This window comes from Pongo pygmaeus, chromosome 18, assembly GCF_028885625.2.
Source record: "Pongo pygmaeus isolate AG05252 chromosome 18, NHGRI_mPonPyg2-v2.0_pri, whole genome shotgun sequence".
In the NCBI taxonomy this organism is placed as follows: Eukaryota; Metazoa; Chordata; class Mammalia; order Primates; family Hominidae; genus Pongo; species Pongo pygmaeus.
The window spans coordinates 74,843,590-74,867,680 of NC_072391.2; the positions used below are offsets into that span (position 1 = coordinate 74,843,590).

The 24,091-nt window shown below is 40.6% G+C and overlaps 1 long non-coding RNA gene across 1 annotated transcript; it reads left to right on the top strand.

Annotated features, from left to right (window-relative positions):
- Positions 1–743: 743 nt before the first annotated feature.
- Positions 744–22,681, top strand: LOC129016245 (uncharacterized). The gene is made up of 3 exons (XR_008494749.2): positions 744–779; positions 10,962–11,121; positions 22,538–22,681. It is a non-coding gene; the product is annotated as an uncharacterized LOC129016245 (long non-coding RNA).
- The last annotated feature ends 1,410 nt before the right edge of the window (positions 22,682–24,091 follow it).

Genomic DNA, 24,091 nt, shown 5'->3' on the forward strand with positions numbered 1-24,091 from the left:
CCGCCATAAGAATGTCAACTCCACAACTCCACAACAGACTTTGTCTGTTGTTCATGGTTGTATCCCTGATGCCCAGAACACAGCCTGGAACACAGTAAGTATCCAATGAATCATTGTTTATTTAATAAACACTTATATTTTTATATATGCCCAGTGATTCACAAGCAACATACATTACCATTACAATAAAGAAAACTCATTATTTAAAAGTATGTATCAATCAAGTAAAAAAAGAATGTCTTAGCTAATAAACATTCATTGACTACCTACTATGTGTTCACATTACTGTTTTTCTTTGCCTCCAGGAGACCTTGCACAGTACAATATTCAAAAGAAGTATTCAATTAATGCCTCACAAACATTCCTGACCACACAAACTGTACAAATGCCATCACAATTACCACCTACTTTGAAGATGATATATAAAAACAATAGAATAACTACTCATCTTTAAGAAATCAATTATTCCAATGAGCCTATCATACAATCCCCAAGAGTCTGGAGTGTATTTACCAGGGAGATAATAAAACTGAATTGCAACCATGGTGCAGAGGAGAACCCAAAGCTGTTTTGGATAAGTTGTCATGGGCCATTATGAGGCTGGCAACTTCTGTAAATAAACAAGGCAGCGTTTGTGAAAGTTTCCAACACAATGCCTGGCACCCAATATGCCCCATTTTGCTAACCTCCACTGAGCCCCAAGCTCTGAAGATCAAAGTCAAAGCACGAAATGCAAGTGAGAGAGTTGGAAAGGTAACTACAAAGCCTCTAAAAGTTACGTAAGTTAATATAGGCTTTGTCCTAAGCATGCGACGCTGAGGCAGACTTTTAACTCATTTTTGTTTTCCTTTTTACAAACTTGTCAATGAAACCTTTATTTGAAAGACCACTCCTTAATGTCGAATAGGAAAAGACACCAGAAAATAGCCAAGATTGCAAAATAATGGCTGGCCTGGCTGCACCACCCAAGACTGGCTCTCTGGTAGCCAGGCACGGTGGCTCACACCTGTAATCCCAGCATTTTGGGAGGCCGAGGCAGGCGGATCACCTGAGGTCAGAAGTTCAAGACCAGCCTGGCCAACATGGCGAAACCCTGTCTCTACTAAAAGTACAAAAATTAGCCAGGTGTGGTGGCAGGTGCCTATAACCCCAGCTACTCACGAGGCTGAGGCAGAAGAATTGCTCGAACCCGGGAGGTGGAGGTTGCAATGAGCTGAGACTGCGCCACTGCACTCCAGCCTGGATGACAAGAGAGAGACTCCATCTCAAAAAAAAAAAAAAAGACTGGCTCTCTGGTAAAACCAGACTGGAGCTTGGACGTAATAATAAACCCCACAACGCTGAGTGTTACCTGCTCCCTGTGACCCTTCATTGTTAAAGATGCTTGTGACCGCTACATGGTTATCCACTTCACATCTGCCAGCTGGGAAGTTGTGCGAACGGCGCGTAGGGGGAAGTGAAGGGCAGCTGGGAAAATGAAAAACACCTTCAGAAAGTGAAATAAACTTTCTTAAGAAGATACCACCCTCCGCTAGCCATATACCAAACCGTAAAAAGAAACAAAAATATTAGGCCTACGCCACATGGAACAACAAGACAATCCTTTTATCTCAAGGAGGGAAAAAAAAGCCACACCAAAATAGCAGCCAGATGTCCCCAGTGCCACTCTCTTTAAGAAAGATTACCAAATGATGGACAATCAGACATTATCTATTCATTCTGCAAATAAATATTAATGACCTGCTGTATGGCAGGCCTAGGTGCTGGGGAAAAAAAAGACCAAATAGTCTCTACCCTTAACAAGTATGATTAGCTCCTTAACAACATGTTCAAATTCGCTAATGTCCTCCTATGAGCAAAGCTCATAGTGCTTTACAGATGTTATTGTCTACTCAACATATGTATATTAAGCCCCAAGCATGCACACAGCACTGTGGCACTGTTGTAGGCACTAGGGTTACCAAAAACAGACAAAAGTCCCTTGTTATGCATCTCATTTTAAGCTCAATTTACCACCATGTAGCAGATATCATTATTCCCATTTTAGAGAGAGGAAAAGTGTGGTTAGCCCTAACCCACCCAGGTCAAACGCTAGTGAAGGCCAGAGCCAGGACTTCGGCCCAGCCCACCTTCAGGTCCTTGACCTTTCCCTGATCCAAGGGTCAGCAGCAAACACAAATGTCTGCAAGGGCTAGGATGACAAAAATTACAATGGGCCAGGTTTATCCCATCATAGCCACTTATGTTTTGTTTTGTTTTCTTATTAAACACACTGACTATTAACTCACAATTCTATTTTCCACTTCAGCACCCAAACAATAATAATGCTTCCTCTCATTTTTCTTGAAAACCAGCCCTTTCATGCTAACTTTTTGTTCCCTGAGACAGAGCCATAGGTAACAGGAAATACATCACTTTCTTATCTTTTCTTTCCTTTTTTTTTTTTTTTGGAGACAGGTCTCACTCTGTCACCCAAGCTGCAGTGCAGTGGTGCGATTTCAGCTCACTGCAACCTCCGTCTCCTGGGTTCAAGCGAATCTTCTGCTTCAGCCTCCTGAGTAGCTGGGATTACAGGCATGCACCCCCATGCCTGGCTAGTTTTTATTTTTAGTAGAGATAGGGTTTCACCATGTTGGCCAGGCTGGTCTTGAACTCCTGGCCTCAAGTGACCTGCTCACCTCAGCCTCCTGAAGTGCTGGGACTATAAGTGTGAGCCACCATGCCCAGCCTTCACTTTCTTTTTAACACTGTTGTAAGAAATAATTAGAGTGAGAATGGTGATAAATGGGAAAGTGACTCTCATCCACCCAAACATTGAGGAGGCAATGGCAGTTGCTTCTTGGCCTCAGCTTACAGTCACCATGCAAAAAGTAGGCCAAACCTTGCCTCTGATTTTTCAAGTGAAGCCAGAAATTTAGAATGCTATGTCAGATCTCCCAGTACTTAGATACTGACAATCAATTAAAACTTTCGAAAAACTGTGTATGCCAGTATTTTACTGGCTCAACAATACGTATTTTGGTATTAAATCTGACACTGATCTCCAGTTTACAAGCTCTGCATTATTCCTAGTATTCTTTTTAGCAAATATCATGCATATTGCACAGTACTTTTATTTATTTAAAATACCTATAGATGATCTTTCTGTATTTCCATGAGACCAATTACATAGAGAAGAAAAATATGTTTATATCAAAGTGCACTATATTCCAAGTATCAAATGTAAGATGGTGACAATAACTGAAGTGAAAATTGAAAGAGGGGAGAGGATGTCTGATTCCTGAATAGCTGTCAAGGAGGAGAGGAGACTCTATCTTGGCTTATGGATGGGTCCAATTTGGACATATAGAGAAGTAGGTCAAGAAGAGATGAAGCATGAGAAAAACCTTAGAGATGAATGTGAGAATGTTTAGTTGCTCATTAATGTTTAAGAAGCAGTAAATATAAGAATATTGGAAGATCACTTGAGGCCAGGAGTTTCAGACTAGCTGGGACAATATAGCATTTCTACAAAAGATAGTTTTAAAATTACCTGAGTGTGATGGCATGCACCTGTAGTCCCAGTTACTCAGGAGGATTGCTTGAGCCCAGGAGTTGGAGGCTGCAGTAGGCTATGATTGCACCCCTGCACAATAGCCTGGGCAACAGAGCAAGACTATCTGTTTAAAAACAAACAAACAAACAAACAAACCTGAAAAAAATAACATTGATAGAGTAAAAAATATGACAAGGAAGTTGTAGAAAGTGAGGACAGAAGGTTATGCTGTGGAAAATAACAGTGTATAAAATGGGGAAGGTATCTGGTCTACTTCATGACATCAGGTTAGAGTTCAGACCCAACTCTTGAGGGAGAAGTTGTGCTATGCATCTTTTGACATCTCCTGCATCTAACACAGTGCTTAACATGTAGAAAGCTTCCAATAAAAAATTAAAGATGGAATGAGGTCACATGCACAATGGCATTTTGACCAACACAAAGCATGCACGACATCATGCGATTATTAATATTGATGAGGAGAGAGTATTCAAAGGAAATTTCCATAAGACTCCTCAGAGGTGAATAATAAATTGAGGGTCTCTGGCAATCGTTAACACTGTTGTCAAAGTTCAACAGGCATTTCCTTCTCAAAAACAATGAAGGGAAACCCATTCTACTGGTTCCTGCTACAACTGGGGATATTATGCCAAAAGGGCAAGAGGAATAGAGGTTACTATGTGGCCCTTTTTGAATTTCAGAATTGAAACACACTCTACCCTTCCCCCCACCCAGTCTCCCCTAATTTAAAAAAAAATAGCAATAGAGAAATAGAGATTACTATGTGGCCCTTTTTGGATTTCAGAATTGAGACACACTCTACCCTTCCCCCCCGCCACCCAGTCTCCCCTAATTTAAAAAAAAATAGCAGTAGCCTTTAATATAAGCAAGCAGGAAGTTTTACATTCACCAAATGCTACAGTTCACCTTCCATTGCATGACAGCTTAAGCTATGGAATCAGACAGACCTGGGTTCAGGTCCCAGCTCAGCCATTTATTAGCTCTGCCACTTTAGACAAGTTACTGAGCTTCTTTGAGCCTTTGTAAGAAGATGAGGCAGCAAAAGCAGCACCTATCTCATACAACTTATGAGGATGATGGAAGTGACGGATAGGAAACCTAATCACCCACATGTAAATACCAGCTTGGAGACAAAATGATCTCATTTCAAGGAGACATCAAAACCCAAGGAGACAATTTCTGTTGAGTTGAAAATCCCACAAAGATTTCATCCAGGTTGTAAATCGGTACTTGATATTAATCTATTTTTTGACTCCTCCTAAGTGCAGTGTTGCCTTCACACGTAGCTGTGTCTCTCAGCAGGGTAATCCATATCCATAGATTGCCCACAGCTGTCCCAACCACATGAAAGACCCAGACACTCCCCAGTGACCCACTGGCACAAGGTAGCCATTCATCAAGTGCTAGAAGCTCAGCACCAGACACAATGAAAGGTTAGCGCTCGGTTTTTATTGCGCTGGTATTAGCTTTCCCTGTCTGCAGCCCCATTTGATTGGTACAAAGCTTTACACTGTTTACAAATGTTTTAGAGTCCTGGCCTTTTCTTCTTATTGACTTTTACATACTCACATCATTAATCTTTAATTTTCATTGGAAACTTCATCCAGCAATCAAAATGAAATGCTGCCTTCTGCCATGTGCCTCAAAAGTCCTGATGAATTACACACCACTAAAGAGTCTAGGTAGAGTACAGTGTGTTGGGAGGAGAATTGCCATTATTCATTCTATGCAAAAGTTGAAACTGTTATTTTTGTGACATCGCATATGCACTTGATACCAGCCACGTATTTTCTAGCATACAGTGAGCATTTCATACAGAGAAGTGGTTTTTACTGGCTATGGTTATCTCCATAACTGATATCCTTGAGAAAAACAATTGATATTTATCAAAGATAGGAAGTAACTTCTGAAGTAAATAACGTTCTTTGCCAGTGATAACTGTTACAGAAATAGAGCAATCAAAGAAGTAGCGGTATCACTATATAATCCAAGCTTGAGAGTGCTGAACAAGGGTGTAATGCAATTTGCCATTTTGCTTACTGATGTCACATACAAATGGGGAAGACAAAGTGGCATACTTTTGAGAAAAAGGAATTGTTTTCAGATTTCTTTCAAATAATTTCCAAGATCAGCATTGTCAAATGCAACAATCTGTAACGATGGAAAAGTTGCATAACAGCAAAAAGCTGGCATGCATCTATGTCATTAAAAACTCAGTATGGTTTAACAAATTTTAGCTAAGATTTAATAATACCGTGTTATATGATGTGGATATGCTAGACATTACTTAGTCACTCCCCTACTTTTTCTTATTATAGTTATTTTTCATTTTTTCTATTGTAAATATTTTCATGTCAATCAAAGAATACTTTTGAGATCCAATGATATATACTGAAACTTTGAGAAGCTAGTTATGCCATTAGGAATCCCAGTCTCTTAGAGTTTTGCTTACCATTTAAGACGAATCTGAAAGAAAGAGTCAGTCAACATTGCATTAATCCATTAATGAATATAATTATACGGATGTAACTGATAGGATTTTCAATACACAAAACCTGTGCTGTTAAGAAATAGATAAAAAGGAAGCCTATAAAGATTTTACCCCAAGTTGCAATAGTTCCTTGCTATCAAATTTTTGGATTGGTTTATAAAACTTTATGTTCAATATTTCCTGTTTAATTCATGAAGCATATTCTGGCCAATATGGGTGAAACCACAAAGAAAGAAAAGCAAACAAGTATACTTAGTATAATTCATGCTAATTGCTCTTATGAAAGAGATTATGAGTCATTTTATCTCTACAAATTTGATGCATTTCTAAGCATTCTGGGGTGGCACAAGAATATTAAAGATTCAATTCCTCAATTCCCAAGCATTTCCTGTTTCCCAAGCATTCTGATGTGGTACAAGAATATTAAAGACTCAATTCCTGATTTTGATAAAGTTACAGTGTGCCTGGGAGGCAAGACATGCACAAAGATACTAAACATAAGTTTACATAAGTTATGTCAAAGTAAATGCTTTAAAAGAAAAGGTAAAATCTCCATGACTGGGACGTCAGGATAATGCCATAAGGGAGTGGATATAAATTTGTCTTTGAGGAATGGAGTAAGCCTCATAAAATCATCATAAAGAAGAATGGAAAATAAAGACTCCTGGTGTGTCTGTGAAATAATTAGAGGACTAATCTGTGTAGAGGAGATACATTTATTGGAGGCAGGTGAGGTAAGGTAAAAGAAGGCAAAGACACTGGCTGCAGTCTGAATCTTCAGGGCTTTATTCTATACCCAATAGAGATGCCATTTAACAACATAATGACTTACAAAGATTCTTGCTTTCAGATATTGGTCTGAGCATGATGTGATCAGCAGAAAGAACGTTGGGGACAGGAAGATCACTTTAGGGAGCTATCTTGCACATTTGGAATAAGAGGGGAACACAGGAGAATAAAATATGAACTCAATGACATCAGCAGAAATACAAATTCTTTCAAAGGGATACTGAAGAAGCATGATTAACAGACTTCTGAGGTTATATGGATATTGATAAAGAGGCAATGCATCATAAAAAACCACCCTAAAATTGTAAACTCAGTTGTTGGAAGAACTTCTGATGTGACCACTGAGAAAAAGAGAAGTTGAAGAAAAGTATTAATTTAGGAATTGCAGAGAGCAGATGATATATGAGTCTGGTTTGAGACATGCTGAGTTGAATCTATTGATATATTACTAGATGGAGGGACTCGGAGGATGGTTAAAAATATTTGGCTGAAGCTCAGGAAAGAGATGGGACACTGGGAGTCCCCTATTGGACAGCTGAAGCTATAACATTAGATGAGCTCACCAAGGGAGAGGTGTTATGCAAAGAAGATTGCAATCCTGGGACCAAGACTTAAGGAATGTCCACACATAAAGACAGGAGACAAAGAAGTTGGTGTTAAAGAGAAAGAAACAACCAGAAAGATAGGATGGGAATTGATGTCTTGGAAAAGTATGGGATCCCGAGATAGTTACCTTTGAGGATTACTCAGAGTTCTTAAACATATTTTAGCCACAGGACCTTTTTGTCAAGTGAAAAATCTGTGAGAAAACTGAGAATAGCAGAACTGCTCCAGTACAAGATGGGTTGGAGACGTGAAGGACTGATGTTTCAGTAGGGCATGGTGGCTCACACCTGTAATCGCAGCACGCTGGGAGGCTGACACAGGAGGATCATTTGAGTCCAGGAGTTCAAGACCAGCCTGGGTGACATGGCAAAACCCCATCTCTACAAAAAAATACAAAAATTAGCTGGGTGTGGTAGCACATGCTTGTTGTCCTAGCTACTCGGGAGGCTGAGGTAGAAGGACTGATTGAGCCCTGGGAGGTTGAGGCTGCAGTGAGCCATGATCAGGGTGACAGAGCAAGACACTGTCTCAAAAACAGATAAAAATCAATCAATGTACAAAAATCACAAGCATTCTTATACATCAATAACAGACAAACAGAGAGCCAAATCATGAGTGAACTCCCATTCACAATTGCTTCAAAGAGAATAAAATACCTAGGAATCCAACTTACAAGAGATATGAAGGACCTCTTCAAGGAGAACTACAAACCACTGCTCAAGGAAATAAAAGAGGATACAAACAAATGGAAGAACATTCCATGCTCATGGGTAGGAAGAATCAATATCGTGAAAATGGCCATCCTTCCCAAGGTAATTTACAGATTCAATGCCATCCCCATCAAGCTACCAATGACTTTCTTCACAGAATTGGAAAAAACTACTTTAAATTTCAAATGGAACCAAAAAAGAGCCCACATCGCCAAGTCAACCCTAAGCCAAAAGAACAAAGCTGGAGGCATCACGCTACCTGACTTCAAACTATACTACAAGGCTACAGTAACCAAAACAGCATGGTCCTGGTACCAAAACAGAGATATAGATCAATGGAACAGAACAGAGCCATCAGAAATAATGCCACATATCTACAACTATCTGATCTTTGACAAACCTGACAAAAACAAGAAATAGGGAAAGGATTCCCTATTTAATAAATGGTGCTGGGAAAACTGGCTAGCCATATGTAGAAAGCTGAAACTGGATCCCTTCCTTACACCTTATACAAAAATCAATTCAAGATGGATTAAAGACTTAAATGTTAGACCTAAAACCATAAAAACCCTAGAAGAAAACCTAGGCATTACCATTCAGGACATAGGCATGGGCAAGGACTTCATGTTTAAAACACTGAAAGCAATGGCAACAAAAGCCAAAATTGACAAATGGGATCTAATTAAACTCAAGAGCTTCTGCACAGCAAAAGAAACTACCATCAGAGTGAACAGGCAACCTACAAAATGGGAGAAAATTTTCGCAACCTACTCATCTGACAAAGGGCTAATATCCAGAATCTACAATGAACTCCAACAAATTTACAAGAAAAAAACAAACAACCCCATCAAAAAGTGGGTGAAGGACATGAACAGACACTTCTCAAAAGAAGACATTTATGCAGCCAAAAAACACATGAAAAAATGCTCACCATCACTGGCCATCAGAGAAATGCAAATCAAAACCACAATGAGATACCATCTCACACCAGTTAGAATGGCAATCATTAAAAAGTCAGGAAACAACAGGTGCTGGAGAGGATGTGGAGAAATAGGAACACTTTTACACTGTTGGTGGGACTGTAAACTAGTTCAACCCTTGTGGAAGTCAGTGTGGCGATTCCTCAGGGATCTAGAACTAGAAATTCCATTCGACCCAGCCATCCCATTACTGGGTATATACCCAAAGGACTATAAATCATGCTGCTATAAAGACACATGCACACGTATGTTTACTGCAGCATTATTCACAATAGCAAAGACTTGGAACCAACCCAAATGTCCAACAATGATAGACTGGATTAAGAAAATGTGGCACATATACACCATGGAATACTATGCAGCCATAAAAAATGATGAGTTCATGTCCTTTGTAGGGACATGGATGAAATTGGAAATCATCATTCTCAGTAAACTATCGCAAGAACAAAAAACCAAACACCGCATATTCTCACTCATAGGTGGGAATTAAACAATGAGAACACATGGACACAGGAAGGGGAACATCACACTTCGGGGACTGTTGTGGGGTGGGGGGAGGGGGGAGGGATAGCATTGGGAGATATACCTAATGCTAGATGACGAGTTAGTGGGTGCAGCGCACCAGCATGGCACATGTATACATATGTAACTTACCTGCACTTTGCACATATGTACCATAAAACCTAAAGTATAATAATAACAATAATAATAATAATAAATAAATAAATAAAAAGAAATAAATAATACTTATACTTTTAAAAAAAAACAGATAAAAATCAAACTGTCATCTCAGCCCTCCCATCTCCAACCTCACCCCCACCCCAAGCATTCACTGCTACTAAGGGAGTGCTGGTTGACAAAGACTCCATAAAACAGAGCTTGAAAATCATTGCTGACTTTTGATTCTTTTTATTTTAAAGATGAGGAAACTGGAACACTTCGAGGAAAAGTGAAGAGATTATCAGTGACAGAATCATGAGTTTCATCCCCTGATTTCTGGTCTGTTAGCCTTTAATTACCAACAATGCTTCTTACAGTGCCCAGAAACCTGAGAGAGAAGAGAGGCTCAGGGAGGGAGGATGGTGGCCTGTGTACAGAGTACACAGGGGGATGAGGGAGTCCTGGAGGTGCTCCCAGCCCAACACAGACAGACAGCTGCTCGATTCTCCATCCCTATTCCAGAAATACACCTATCAATCACTTTCTGCAGGTCGCAGGAGATAATTTATTCTCTGTATACCACTTTATACTTTTTTTTTTGTTTTGAGATGAGTCTCACTCTGTTGCCCAGGTTGGAGTGCAGTGGCTTGATCTCGGCTCACTGCAACCTCTGCCTGCCAGGTTGAAGCGATTCTCCTGCCTCAGCCTCCTGAGTAGCTGGGATTACAGGTACCTGTTACCACACCCAACAAATTTTCGTATTTTTAGTAGAGATGGGGTTTCACCATGTTGACCAGGCTGGTCACAAACTCCTGGCCTCAAATGATAGGCCCACCTCGGCCTCCCAAAGTGCTAGGATTACAGGTGTAAGCCCCCGCACCCAGCCCACTTTATACTTTTCAAAATATTGTCATATCCAACATCTTTTTTTATCCTCACAATAATCATGGGTAGGGGACAAGTTGGGCAGGTGATACTACGGTATTCACAATGTACACAATGCCTCAGAGACATTAACTAACTTGACCAACTCACTCCAGCACCAGGATTAGAACTCCAGTGGCTCCCCACTAATAAAACAAGGCAGCTATTTGGGTTAAAGAATCAGCACAAATAGCAGAAGGTTTTGTATCTCACCTAAATCAATAACTAAGGATTTCTGTTTCCAGGTAACATGGAAGAAACACACTCGACTCTGCCTCTCCCACTGAATAGAGCAATAAAACATGGACACAACACATGAAGCAGCTATTTGAGGACTCTGAGAAGGAAATGGCAGCACACAGATTGGGGGAGAAGACCAGAATTTGAAATGCTGCTGAACCACGGGTGGGTTTTTCACTCTTCTTTCCTCTAGTATATCTTGGCCTGAACTGAAACACCAGACCTGGTAGTGGACAACAGTGCAGAGACAAATGAGAAAACTGTAGGAGAAGCCATGAGGACCTGAGAAGGGAACTCCTACCTCCAAAAGAAACTATAGAAATCCCCATTTCATTTTCTCTTTTCTGTATTTTTTAGCTGACATATAAAAAGCTGTACATTTCAGTGTATACATCTTAATGAGTTTGGGGAAAGTATACACCCGTGAAACCATCACCACCATCAAGGCCATCAACATATTTATGACCTCCTCAAATTTTCTACTCTCCCTTTGTTATTATTACTAAGATTGTTTTTTAGTAAAAATCAATTTTGCAAGGGTAGTAGAAGAGCTCCAATAACAGGCACTAACAGAAGCCAAAACTCTGGAGGAGAGAAATTTCTGTTTTCTGGACTTGTGATCCCATGAGATTGAGGGAAAACCTCCATTTTGCTCTCTGTATTCCCACCACTGGCAACCAACTCACCAGAGTGGGATAATCAATTTCTAGTTTTGTAATCAGAAGGCCAAAAAGAGGAACTTCCAGGAAACAGAAAATATTAAAGGCATGAAATAAAGTAGAACTCAAGAAAACAAACCCATAAATGTGTTGATGAACATTTGGGCTCATTCTCTTACAGTGCACATACAGATCTGATCCTACTCAGCCTACTACATGGATACATTGCTCAATGAACAAACTACCTTCCAGAATCCAGACTGGCCACTAGGTGGAGCACATGCAGGGCAGATCCAAATAGCACTGAAAAGGCTTTGAAAACTGGACAAATGTTGGAATCATAACCCGTAGAATGTCAGGTAGAACTCGGGGCCTGGCCTCAGACAGCCCAACTGACTGCTAAAAGAAAAATATCAACATTCTTCACAGGATTTTAGAAAGACCCAGAGTCTATTATCACTACATTTAAAATGTTCAGGATACAATCTAAAATTACTCCAGCAAATGAAAAATCAGGAAAGGCTAAACTCAAATCGTAAGAGATAATCAATGGACATCAACACAGATATAATACAAATGTTGAAATTATCTGAGAAAGCCTTTAAAATATAGTATAAAAATACAGTTGCTTGAGCAAGCAACTCTAAATGCTTTTGAAACCAAAGGAAAGACAGAAAGTCTCAGCAAAGACATAGAAGATATACAGAAGGATCAAATCAACATCTTAGAACTGAAAAGCACAACTGCAATTTAAAAAAAAAAAAAAACCCTCACTGAATGGGCTTAATAGAATGAAGATAACAGAAGAAAGAGTCGGTGAACTTGAAGATAGAGCAAAAGAACTTACCCAATCTAAAAAGAAAGAAAAAGATTGAAAAAATTTAATAGAGCCTCATGGATCTACGTGATAATAAGTGTTTTAACATTCATGTGACTGAAATCCCAGAAATAGAAAGAATACAGTACTGAAAAAATATTTGAAGATTACAAGTTGAAAACTTCCCAAATTTGGTGAAAGACATAAACCTACAGATTCAAGAAGCTGAGTAATTCCCAAACAGGACAAACCAAAATAAAGCCACACCAAGACACATCTTACTCAGTTAAAAACTAAGGAAAAAGAATAAAGTCATTATCTACAGAGACACAGCAATTGAAATTACTGCAGATTTCTCACTAGAAACTGATAGTTACAGGAGGCAGCTCAATGCCTAGGCAGAAAGGGGCAGATCCCCATTGAAACCCCACCTCCAAGGCAAAGACAATTTAAAGCCTGAAAGCCAAGCTACAGGTTAAATCCTCGGACCAGATTGAGAGTTGTCTTCCCATTTGGCGTACTTTCCTCTGGTTGATCCCCACCCTTTACCTATTTTATATTTTCCTACCATTTCCTAATAGGTTTTCTACACTGTTGTGCCCACCTTTGAGCGGTGTCTTCATTTTAATCTTTTGCATACAAACCAGTCAGCATGCACTTCCCATTCTGAGTCCATAAAAAGCCTCTGACCCAGCACGTTGGCAGGCCAAGGTGGGCGGATCACTTGAGGTCAGGAGTTCAAGACCAGGCTGGCCAACATGGCAAAACCCCATCTCTACTAAAAATACAAAAATATTAGTCGGGCGTGATGGTACACACCTGTAGTCCCAGCTGCTCCAGAAGCTGAGGCAGGAGAATTGCTTAAACCTGGGAGGCAGAGGTTGCAGTGAGCCAAGATAGCACCACTGTACTCCAGTCTGGATGACAGAGAAAGACTCTGTCAAAAAATAATAATAATAATAATAATAATAATCCTCTGACCCAGAAACACAGAGAGGGAGGAATCACCTGACTCCAGGGGTGGGGAACAACCGCCCCCCCACCCACAAACTCCTCTCTCTGATGAGAGCCGTTTCATTGCTCAATAAAATCTTACATTCTCATCACCTTTTAATCATCAACATGACCTCATTCTTCTTGGACTCTGGACAAGAGCTTGGGACACACTGAGCTCAGGTACTCTGAAAGGCTGTAGCACTGGCCCTTTGGCCTCACTGGTGGAGGGCAGCACCCCATATAACAGGGCAAGGGGCTAACTGAGCTGCTAACACACTGTGTCCATCAGGCTGTGGACAGTGGAACTAAAAGAGCTAACCAGCACACTAACGCTGCTGCTTTGGGGTCAGCGGCACCTCTGCCTGGGCACCGCCATGTTCCCCTGGAGGTAACACATCTGGTCTGGCTGTGGGCCGACAAGGAGGTTGCTCCTGTGTTGGCACTCAGAGTGGCTGGCTGAATCCTGTACTCATGAGCTCATGTGCTCCCTCCGGCAAGGGGCTGAGCGTGATGGGTCAAGTTGATGGGATGTCCCTGCTGTGAGTCCCACAAAGGGGCCGAGAAAAATCCTGTTTCAAAACTATGGGCCCAGAGGGTAGTTGCACACTATTTTTAAAGTGTTGAAATGAAAGAACTGTCAACACAAACTCTACATCCAGAAAAAATATCCTTCAGAAATAAAGTTGAAATAAGGACATGCTCAGATGAAGAAAAACTAAGAAAAATCGTTTACGACAGATCTGCCCTCACCAAATTGCTAAAGCAAGCTCCTCAAAAGGAAGGAAAATGATACCAGATAGAAATTTAAAACATCAGTAATAAAGAGCAAATGAAAGAGTAAATAGACCATTCTTCGCTTGAGAAAAAAGATGGAAAGCAAAAATTACACGCCGTTTAGTGGGGTTTTCAACATACATAGATGTACTGGATGAAAAATTATAACCTAAAGGGAAGTAAAGAGATGCTTATAGTAGTGTTGATATTCCAATGGAAACGATAAAATGTTGAATTTCAGTAGACAGTAAAAAGCTAAATATGTAATTATAAACCTCAGAGCAACTACTTAAAAACCAGACAAAAATATATGGTTAAAAAACAGTAGATTTTTTTAAAATGTTTAAATAACCCAAAAGTAAGCAGCAGAGAAGGAAATAGAGGATGGAAACAAGACGGGCATGTCCCCTACTTCCAAGACAATTTAAAAAGCTGATCAGTATTTACATTTTAGGATAAAACTCCTGAAGGAAAATATGAAGCAGAGCAAGCACTGTTGTAACTGCCTGGCAGAGTCTTCCTGACTGCTGCACAAATAAAGACCACAGCATTGCAGTAAAGAGTTTAACTGACGCAAGGCCAACCATGCCACGTGGGAGACGGAGTTATTACTCAAATCAATCTCATCTAAGGCTCATATCCTGGGGGTTTTACAAAGCAGTTTGTAGGAAGGCGTGGGGGTGGTCAGGTAATGGGTGCTTGCTGATGATCAGGAGGGGTAAAAATAAAATCACATGGGGTTGAAGGTGTCTCCCTCAGAGAGTTGCTTCTGAATGGGGCCACAAGAGGTGTGAGGGAAGGGTAGTTGGGTCCACTTAGAGCCATGGGCATCAGACATGCAAAAAACACCTGAAAAGATATCTTAAAAGGCCAATCATGTGTTTTACAATAGTGACATTACCTGCAGGACCTCCAGAATAATGGGTGGCAATTGTTTATGTCTACACCTTAGCAGAATTCAGGTTCCTGTCCTCCCTCTAACCTGGTGGCATTTCATTAGCTTTACAAAGGTGGTTGTATTTGGGGGGAAGCCTATTATCATTTAAACTATAACCTAAAGGTCTTCCAAAGTTAGCTTCATCTAAGCCCAGGAATAATTAAGAGAGCTTGAAAGATAAAGGCAAGAAGGTGTGAGTTAGATCAGATCTCTTTAACCATCATAATTTTCTCACTGATATAATTTTTGCAAAGGCAGTTTCACTGTGACATAGACTAACACTGCTGACCGACAGTGATGAGGAATGCCTCGAGGAGGAGATGAGCTTTCAGTTGAGACAAAAAGCAAGTCCAGGGAAGGATATCTCAAGAAGATGGAAGATCATGAGCAAAATCCCTACAACAGGAAGACTTGGAAGAACTGAAAGATCATTGCAGCTGGAGTAATGAGCAAGGAGGCAAAAGAGGAGGAAAAAGACTGCGTAAGCCCTTGCAGACCATAGTTACAAGTCTGGAATTTGTTCCAAGTGCAGCGAGAAGCTACTGAAGTTTTGCATTTGAAAAGAGTTACCCAGAAGAACCCTACCTACCTCCACCCAAAGTGGGAGATTCCTAGGCAGAGCATATAAGTTGCTCCCTCAGGGTTTGGCTGAGAATTACACAGCAGAACAAACAAGGAGGTCCCAGGAAAGAGCCAGCTTTCTCATTTCTTTGACAACTGAATGGTTGGCTTCCCCGGGCAGAAATGTGTATAAATCTGGATTACATCTAACAGTCAGATGCCTTATCTAAAAGACGACAGCCAAAGTTTGATCTTTGGCCTAAGGGGAGAATTGAAAGGTGTTTATGTCTTAGAAATAATCAGAGTCAGACATCTCAAAATTAAAATTCTTTGTCAGCCTGTCAATATTTATGAATGTGTAAAATTTCCAACAGCCCCATTCCACAATTTCCATGCATTGAAGGTTGAGAGATGTTTGACCTTGAAGATAGCATCTCTTAGCCTGCACATTTCTCATTTTACAAAGTTTATTTAAAACTCTGACCCATCTTCTAGTTAAGTTACCTATGTTCATCTTTCTCCTTGAAATCAACCAGAGTGAGATTTTCTTACAATAGACCTTGCAGGATTGAAAAAGTAAGCTACAGCTTCTCCCTACCACCCCAAAAATCATGAATTAGTAAACCACAAATACTATATGCTACATCAAAGCTAGTTTGGAACAAAGGCAAGATTTTATTTCAGAAAAAAAGGTTTTTATTCATAGCTTTGACATTAACTTATTATGTGAACTTGGTCAAGTATTTTATTTACCTTCAGAGGCTCTGCAAAATAAAGAGATATTTAAAATAATTTTGGGAAATGCTAACACCACAAACAAGATTGATTGGAGGCTTACCATAAGCCAGGTTCTTTTGCAGAAGTCCTCTATGTTCTATTTGCTTCGATCCTCACAACCCCCATATGATGTAGCATGGCAGAGATGCCAGCTTTCCTGTTCTCCCTGAGATGTATGGTAAAATGCGGCCCAGAATCCCTTTCCATGGAGGGCTTGTTGGCTCAGTTACTGGTAGTACCGTCAGCAGAAGGCATCTGGCTGTCAGTCTCTTCAGGGGTCACCTCCACAGCCAAAAGCAGCCTCACCCAAGGTCATGCCCCTTCTCAGGAAGCCTGTACCTAATCACTGATCAATGTAAGAACATAAAGGCCCGGACTTCTTAGCTCCAGAGCAGCTTTAGGGGCCCATTGAGGCTATCATGGTCCCTGCATCATAGTTTTTCTCCCTCTGCCATCCCCTGTATCACTACTGATCCAATAAACATCACTGCCAGCTGAAAATTAAAAAGTCATTGTCTGTAAGTACATACATATGTACATGTATGTATGCATGTTCATGCATATATACACACGTAAGGCTCAGGTTCCCTAGAAGCAGAAACTAAGACAAGGATTTAGAGGCATGTGATTAACTGAGGGAGCACTCTTTGAAACAAACCTACAAGAAAGATGAAGCAGGATAGGGAGGGGCAAAGTGTTGAACACGGATACAGTATCTGGTAAAGTCTAGCCTTGGCCTAACTCATGAGAGCAAACCACCATTGCAAAATGTAACTGAGACAGTGAAAGAGATCTGACCTAACCAACTCTATCTTTATTCTAACTTCCAAGCTGTCCTTGTTCACTCCTGGGTGTAGGCTGAACTAACTTTGGGAGGAACTTAGTTTATAGTTTGTTTTTTGAGATGGAGTCTTACTCTGTTGTCCAGGCTGGAGTGCTGTGGCACAATCTTGGTTTTCTCTGCACAAAGGAGCACATTCAAGGAGACCAAATGTCCAGTTCTCATGAAGGTCCCAATTTGTGTCACTGTCATCCTTTTTTCATTGGGATTACCAGAGAAACACTGGCTCCTATCAAGCTCTGTACACTGTGTGAAAGCAGGAATTTTGTTCCATCCACAGAGATTTTCCTCGAGCCTAAGCAAAATAGTCTAGAAGTGATGGGATAAATAAATGTTGATGAATGTGGTGGATTGAATGGTGTCCCCTGCCCCCAAAGATACATTCATTTCCTGACCCCTGGAACTAGTGAATATATGACCTTATGAGAAAAAGGTCTTTTCAGATATCATTAAGGATCTCTCAATAACATTGGCCTGGATTTAGGGTGGTGACTAAATTCAATCACATGCATCCTTACAAGAAAAAGGCAGAGAAAGACTTATGACACAAAGGAAGAAAGGTGACTTGAAGACAGAGACAGAGATTGGAGTGGCGAGTCTACAAGCTAAGGAACATAGAGAAGAGCCTGCAGTCACCAGAAGCCAGGAGAGAGGCATGGGACAGATTCTCCCTCAGGGTGTGCAGAGGAGCAAACCTTGGCAACACCACGATTTTGGGCCTCTGGCCTCCAGAACTGTTAGTTTGAAGCCACCGAGTTTGTGGTAGTTTGTTTTGGCTGCCCTAAGAAATCAATACAGAGAATGAATGAATTAGCAAATAAATCTGAGTGTCTGGGAATGAGTAAGAAGAACCCAAGGTGAGAAAGGAAGAGTAGGGAGGAGTCTTTTGAACAGAAGTTTTGCGATCTGTCTGCACGACTCATCTCAAATAGAATCTCTGCTCCCGGGTTGGGCCCTGAGCCTGGGACTAATAAGGAGATGACTGCAGTTCTATGTCAAAGGCAAGCATTGGGCTGCCTTCAAGTATCCGGGCTGTAACGAGCCCAGGATGAGGTTTTGATGAGTATGTGAGAGAGAGACAGATGGGTATAAAATGGAAAAGCTGACTTGGGCTTCTGTGCCTCAGGTCTGGAAGACACTCAGGCTGGGCTGTCTCATGGAATATGATGGGGGAATCCATATCCAGGCAGAGAACTCTTAAGAAACTCCAATCTAGACGTGGGAATCTCTTGAATCTTCAGAAGGAACTCATGAATGGAATGTAATTTCGGCTAAATTTGAGTAACAATATCCACATGGAGGGGAAAATACTGCAGGATAAGGAAAGGGGAGGAAAAGGCAAGACATGAATACCTGCATCTCGTTTGTTAAAAAATGAGAACACCACAAGAGCCCTGGAGAGCATCAGGGACCTGCATCACTGCCCTTTGCTCCGTACTCTGCACCACTTCTTTTCCCATGACCTCATCAGCTGAGGTTATGGGGTAAAAAATGGGCTGGAAAGGACAAGAATCATTGAGCTAACACTCATGTGCAACCTCAAACACTCGCTTAAAAGATAAATGCACACTCATGGGCATACAGACACACCCTACCACGGTGGGGCTGAAGGAACAAGTTTATGGAGACACGTTCACAAGCATTGCAGTTTTGATGTGGAATTCTCGGTACTTTCTGAGGTTCATAGCGTTTCTGATAAGAACCTCTGCTGCTCTGCAGAGTGTCTCTTGTTATCGCTTTCCAGTCCTGAAAAAGGTCTTAGAATTCTCTGACTCCAGTTACCTTTCCCAAAAGGAACACTAAAAGGGATAAAGTAATAAAAAATGATTACATGTTTCTATATCTTCAGTGATAAGGTGGCTGAAAGGTGATAAGATGACCATAGATTTTCTCTCTGAAAATGACATTTCTAGATGTAGTGCCTTTCCTACCCACCCTGTTTGAAATAGCAAGCTAATCACACTTCACCCAGATTTAATTTTCTCTCTGTGTTCATTAACTACCTAATATTATGTCTATTTGTTTATGGTCTGTCTCCCGACAAAATATAAACTCTACAAAGGCAAGGACCTTATCTATCTTGTTCATATCTCTTAACTAGTACCTGGTACATAGTAGGTATTCATTAAATATCTGTTTAATGAAGAAGTTAACATTAATTTAGTTCCAGTTAACTAGATGACACTGATGTCATCCCTTGGTATCCTAGGGGGATTGGTTCCAGGATGCCCTCCCCAGCTACCAAAATCAGCAGATGCTCAAGTCCCTAATATAAAATGGCACAGTGTTATCATATAACCTACACTAATTCTCCTTTATTTATTTATTTAGAGACAGTCTCACTCTGTCGCCCAGGCTGGAGTGCAGTGGCCTGATCTCAGCTCACTGCAACCTCTGCCTCCTGGGCTCAAGCAATTCTCCTGCCTCAGCATCCTAAGTAGCAGGGATTACAGGCGCCCACCAACACACCTGGCTAATTTTTGTATTTTCAGTAAAGACACTGTTTTGCCATATTGGCCAGGCTGGTCTCAAACTCCTGGCCTCAAATGATCCATCTGCCTTGGCCTCCCAGAGGGCTGGGATTACAGGAATGAGCCACTGCACCCAGCTTGCTAATAGTCTTTAAATCATCTCTAGATTACTCATAATACCTAATACAATGTAAATGGTATGTAAATAGTTGTTACACTGTATTATTTTATTTGTATTATTTTGTATTGTTGTATTGTTATTTTTTTATTGGGTTTTGTCCCCAAGTATGTTTGATCAATGTTAGCTGAATCCACAGATGCAGAACCCACAGGTACAGAGGGCCAACTTCATTTGCTTTGTGAAATTGTACTATGTAAAGGTGAGAAGTTACCCTCCGCAAGATTGCAATGTACATAAATAATGATAGTGCTCAGGGCAACTACAAGGCCATGTCGAGTTATAAACAAAGGACTATTGAGAGAGCACAGAAAAAAATCATGAAGGCTTTATGAATTTGAGCACTACCCATTAATAGAGACGAGACTCAGACAAAAAACTCCAGCACACAGTGGGCTTGCAGTGGCGTGGGCCCTGTTTGAAACGCCCATCATCTGAGAAGCAGACTTCCTGACACCATGACCTTGGATTAGTAAGTTGTATTTTGTGGAACTTGGCTTCTTCATCTGTAAATTAAACAACCTCTGCCTAGATGATCACGAAGTCTCCTTTCCATGACAACACTGGGTGGGGAGAACTGTAAAAAATGGAGCAGGGTTTGGGTATCAATTCCTTCCAAAGTCTGAGGCATGAGCAACAAGAGGACATTAAATCAATAAGAGTTATATGATCCATAACCAAGCCATCTGCTCTCAAGATCTAGCTACCAGGATGTTCTTCATAGAGTTAATTACAATAAAGAGAAAATGGAAAAGCAAACTGGAAACTGTTTAGAGTTTTTTTATTTTGAACGAACTCCAGACTTAAAAAAATTACAAAAACTTGAGTTTCCTCTCTCTCTCACCCAGCTTATCCTAATATTTTAATAATCTCTTTCTCTTTGGTGCTCTGAAATTTAACTGGGTTGTGTCTAGTCGTGAGTTTTTCTTTTACCTGCTTTGTACCTGGTATCTTAACTCGGCACTGAAAACTGTCCTCTATTATTTGAGTATTTTCTCATTCCCATTGTCTCTTTTCTCTTGGAGGGACTCCTAGGAGTTGGAGATTGGGCCCAAGTACGTATATTAATACTCTGTCTTTCAAGTGCTCTCCCATGTTTTCTCTACATCTTTGGCTTTCCATTCTGAGAGACGTAATGTATCTCTTCTAAATGTTAAAGAACATTTCTTTCATTATGGAAATAATAGTTTTAATTTAGAGCAGGAGTTCTCAATCTTGGCAATATTGACATTTTAGGACACATAATTCTTTGTTTTGGGGGCCGTCCTGTGCATCATAGGATGTTGAGCAGCATCCCTGGCGTCTGCCCACTATGCCAGTTGCACCCCCAACCCCACTGGTCGCAGCCAAAATTGTCCTCTAGACATTGTTAAAAGTCCACTGGGGAACAAAACTGCCTCCAGTTTAGAACAATTAAAAGAACTCTTTATTTTTGAGTTCTTCTCTTTCATTGCAGCTTGTCCTTTTTAAAAAATGGCCAGAATCACTAATACAATTAGGCTTTGCTAAAATCCTCTTTCGTTCCTTGATTAATTTCTGTCTACCAGAGCCAATGTTCTGTTTGTTCATCTTGGTCCTCCTTTAGAATTGACTTCCCTCACGTGTTTGGTGGTCTGGACTGTCTGTATATATTCATAAATACAGATTTTAACAATTAACATAGGTCACTGAGGTGCGCTTCTGTTTCCTTTGAGTGGGCTCCATGCCCCCAACAAACTTCTTCCCTGAATAAGGGGATAGACCAGGAACTGAGTTTCTAGTTGGGGCCTATGAACAAGCTGGCTTCACTTTAGGGTGGACCAGTCCAGAGCAAGTGAACAGACTGACTGCTCCCCTCCCCAAATGTCTGATTATAGTGTGTTTCACCATGGGCTCCTGGTACCCCATATCATATCACACCCACACACAAAAAAGTCCTAGAGAGGTCTTCCAATACTCACCCTGATTCCTGCATCTCCTCCAACCCTCACCCTTTGTAATCTTCTGAACCAAAGCCAGATACATTCTGAGACTCTGGGAAAGAGTAATTCTCAAATTTAATCTTGTCATTGCTGCCTTGCCCTCAGGGTGTTCCCGTCCCCTTCCTCCAAATGTCCTTCAATAGGTGATTGACTAAACAAAACATTTTACATTTATGCCAAAGAATACTACACAGCAATAAAAAAGAGCAAATATTGATATGCTTAACAACTTGGATGGATCTCAAGGGAAATGTGGTGACTGAAAAAAGCTAATGGCAAAAGTTTACACACTGGATGATCCCATTGACATAATGTTCTTGAAATGACAAAATCATAGATGGAAAACAGATTAGTGGTTGCCAGGAGTTAGGGATGGGGGGTGACATAGGGTGTGTGTGACTGTAATGGGTAGCACAAGGGAGATCTTCATGGTGATGAAATATTAATAGTCCTGTGTCTCGATCGTGGTAGTGGTTATACAAATACACACGTACATGTAATAAAACCAAATGTCTACACACACATACCCAAGCACGCATAAACAGGTAAAACTGATGGCTGAAGTTCTGTGATGATACCAACATCAATTTCTTGCCTTTGATATTGTAGTAGAGTGACACAAGATGTGACCATTGAAGAATGCTGGGTGAAAGGTGACTCCCTTCATGGAACCCATATGGAATCTTTGTGAATATTTTTTGGGTAACTTCCTATGACTCAGTAATTATTTCAAAATAAAAATGTTTAAAAAGTGAGGTCACTGCGACTCCATCTTCATTTTCGCCTCCAGATATTCGTGACCTCCACTGGCCCACTGGAAGTTCCCTCTCTCTCATTCTTAGACAAGTAAGCTTTCATTTCTTCTACAGCATTTCAATGGGATTTTTGGAGGTAGAGGAAGCAAATTCTTACATTCATGTGTGTACACTCAGCAGTCAATGCATACTTTTTTAATGTTTTTTTTGAGATGGAGTCTCACTCTGTCACTCAGGCTGGAGTACCGTGGTGTGATCTTGGCTCACTGCAAACTCTGCCTCCCGGGTTCAAGCAATTCTCCTGCCTCAGCTTCCCAAGTAGCTGGGATTACAGGTGCCCACTACCATGCCTGGCTAATTTTTGTATTTTTAGTAGAGATGGAATTTCACCATGTTAGCAGGCTGGTCTCAAACTCCTGACCTCAAGTGATCCGCCTGCCTCAGCCTCCCAAAGTGCAGGATTACAGGCACGAACCACTACACCCAGCCCATACATTTCTTTTGAATCAAGAGAGGCATGAGGTCTTAAATCACAGTTTCAATTAAAAGTCCAATTTATAAAGAACAAGATTTCTTTAAAAGTAATCTACATTTAGTGATACGTTATTCAAATATTATCTATTCCCTTATGAATTCGAAATACTATCCTTGAAATAAAGTAGGAAGCATTAAACATGTATAGATTTCTTGTATGTCAGTCTTACCTCAAAAAAGCAGTTAAAAAATATTAAATAATACCACCATTGAGTGAACACACACACACATACAAAGAGGGTATCATATCAGAACTCTACAGAGTAGGATCATGCTGACTAATCATACTGCAAGATTTTCCCATATTACTAAGCATGTCAGCACAAGTCGGATCTGTGCCCTTGACTTTTGCTGATCATCTTCTGAAGAAGCATTCATGTTGCAATAGTTGCTGCATATGCTGTGGACGTCTTTTAAAGGAATTTTCCCATAGATTACTCAATATCTCCTCTGTGATATCACTTCATAAATTTCCTTTAGAGCAGTGGTTCTCAAATCATGGTCCATAGACCAGCAGCATCAGTATCACCAGGGAATGTGCCAGAAATACAAATTCCCAGGCTACAATGATTCAGACACTCTACGAATAGGACCTAGAAATCTGTTATAATAGGTCCTCTAGGAGACTACGAGGCAAACTGGAGTTTGAAAACTACAACCTTAAGACATAGTCATGGGTTCTCTATTTTGGAAGTGGCTACAGTAGAGAAACTTTTTTTTTAATGACTTAAAATACAAGAAAAGAACGTGGTGGCTCATGCCTGTAATACCAGCACTTTGGAAGGCTGAGGAGGGTGGATCATTTGAGCTCAGGAGTTCGAGACCAGCCTGGGAACCATGACAAAACCACATCTCTAGAAAAAAAATACAAAAA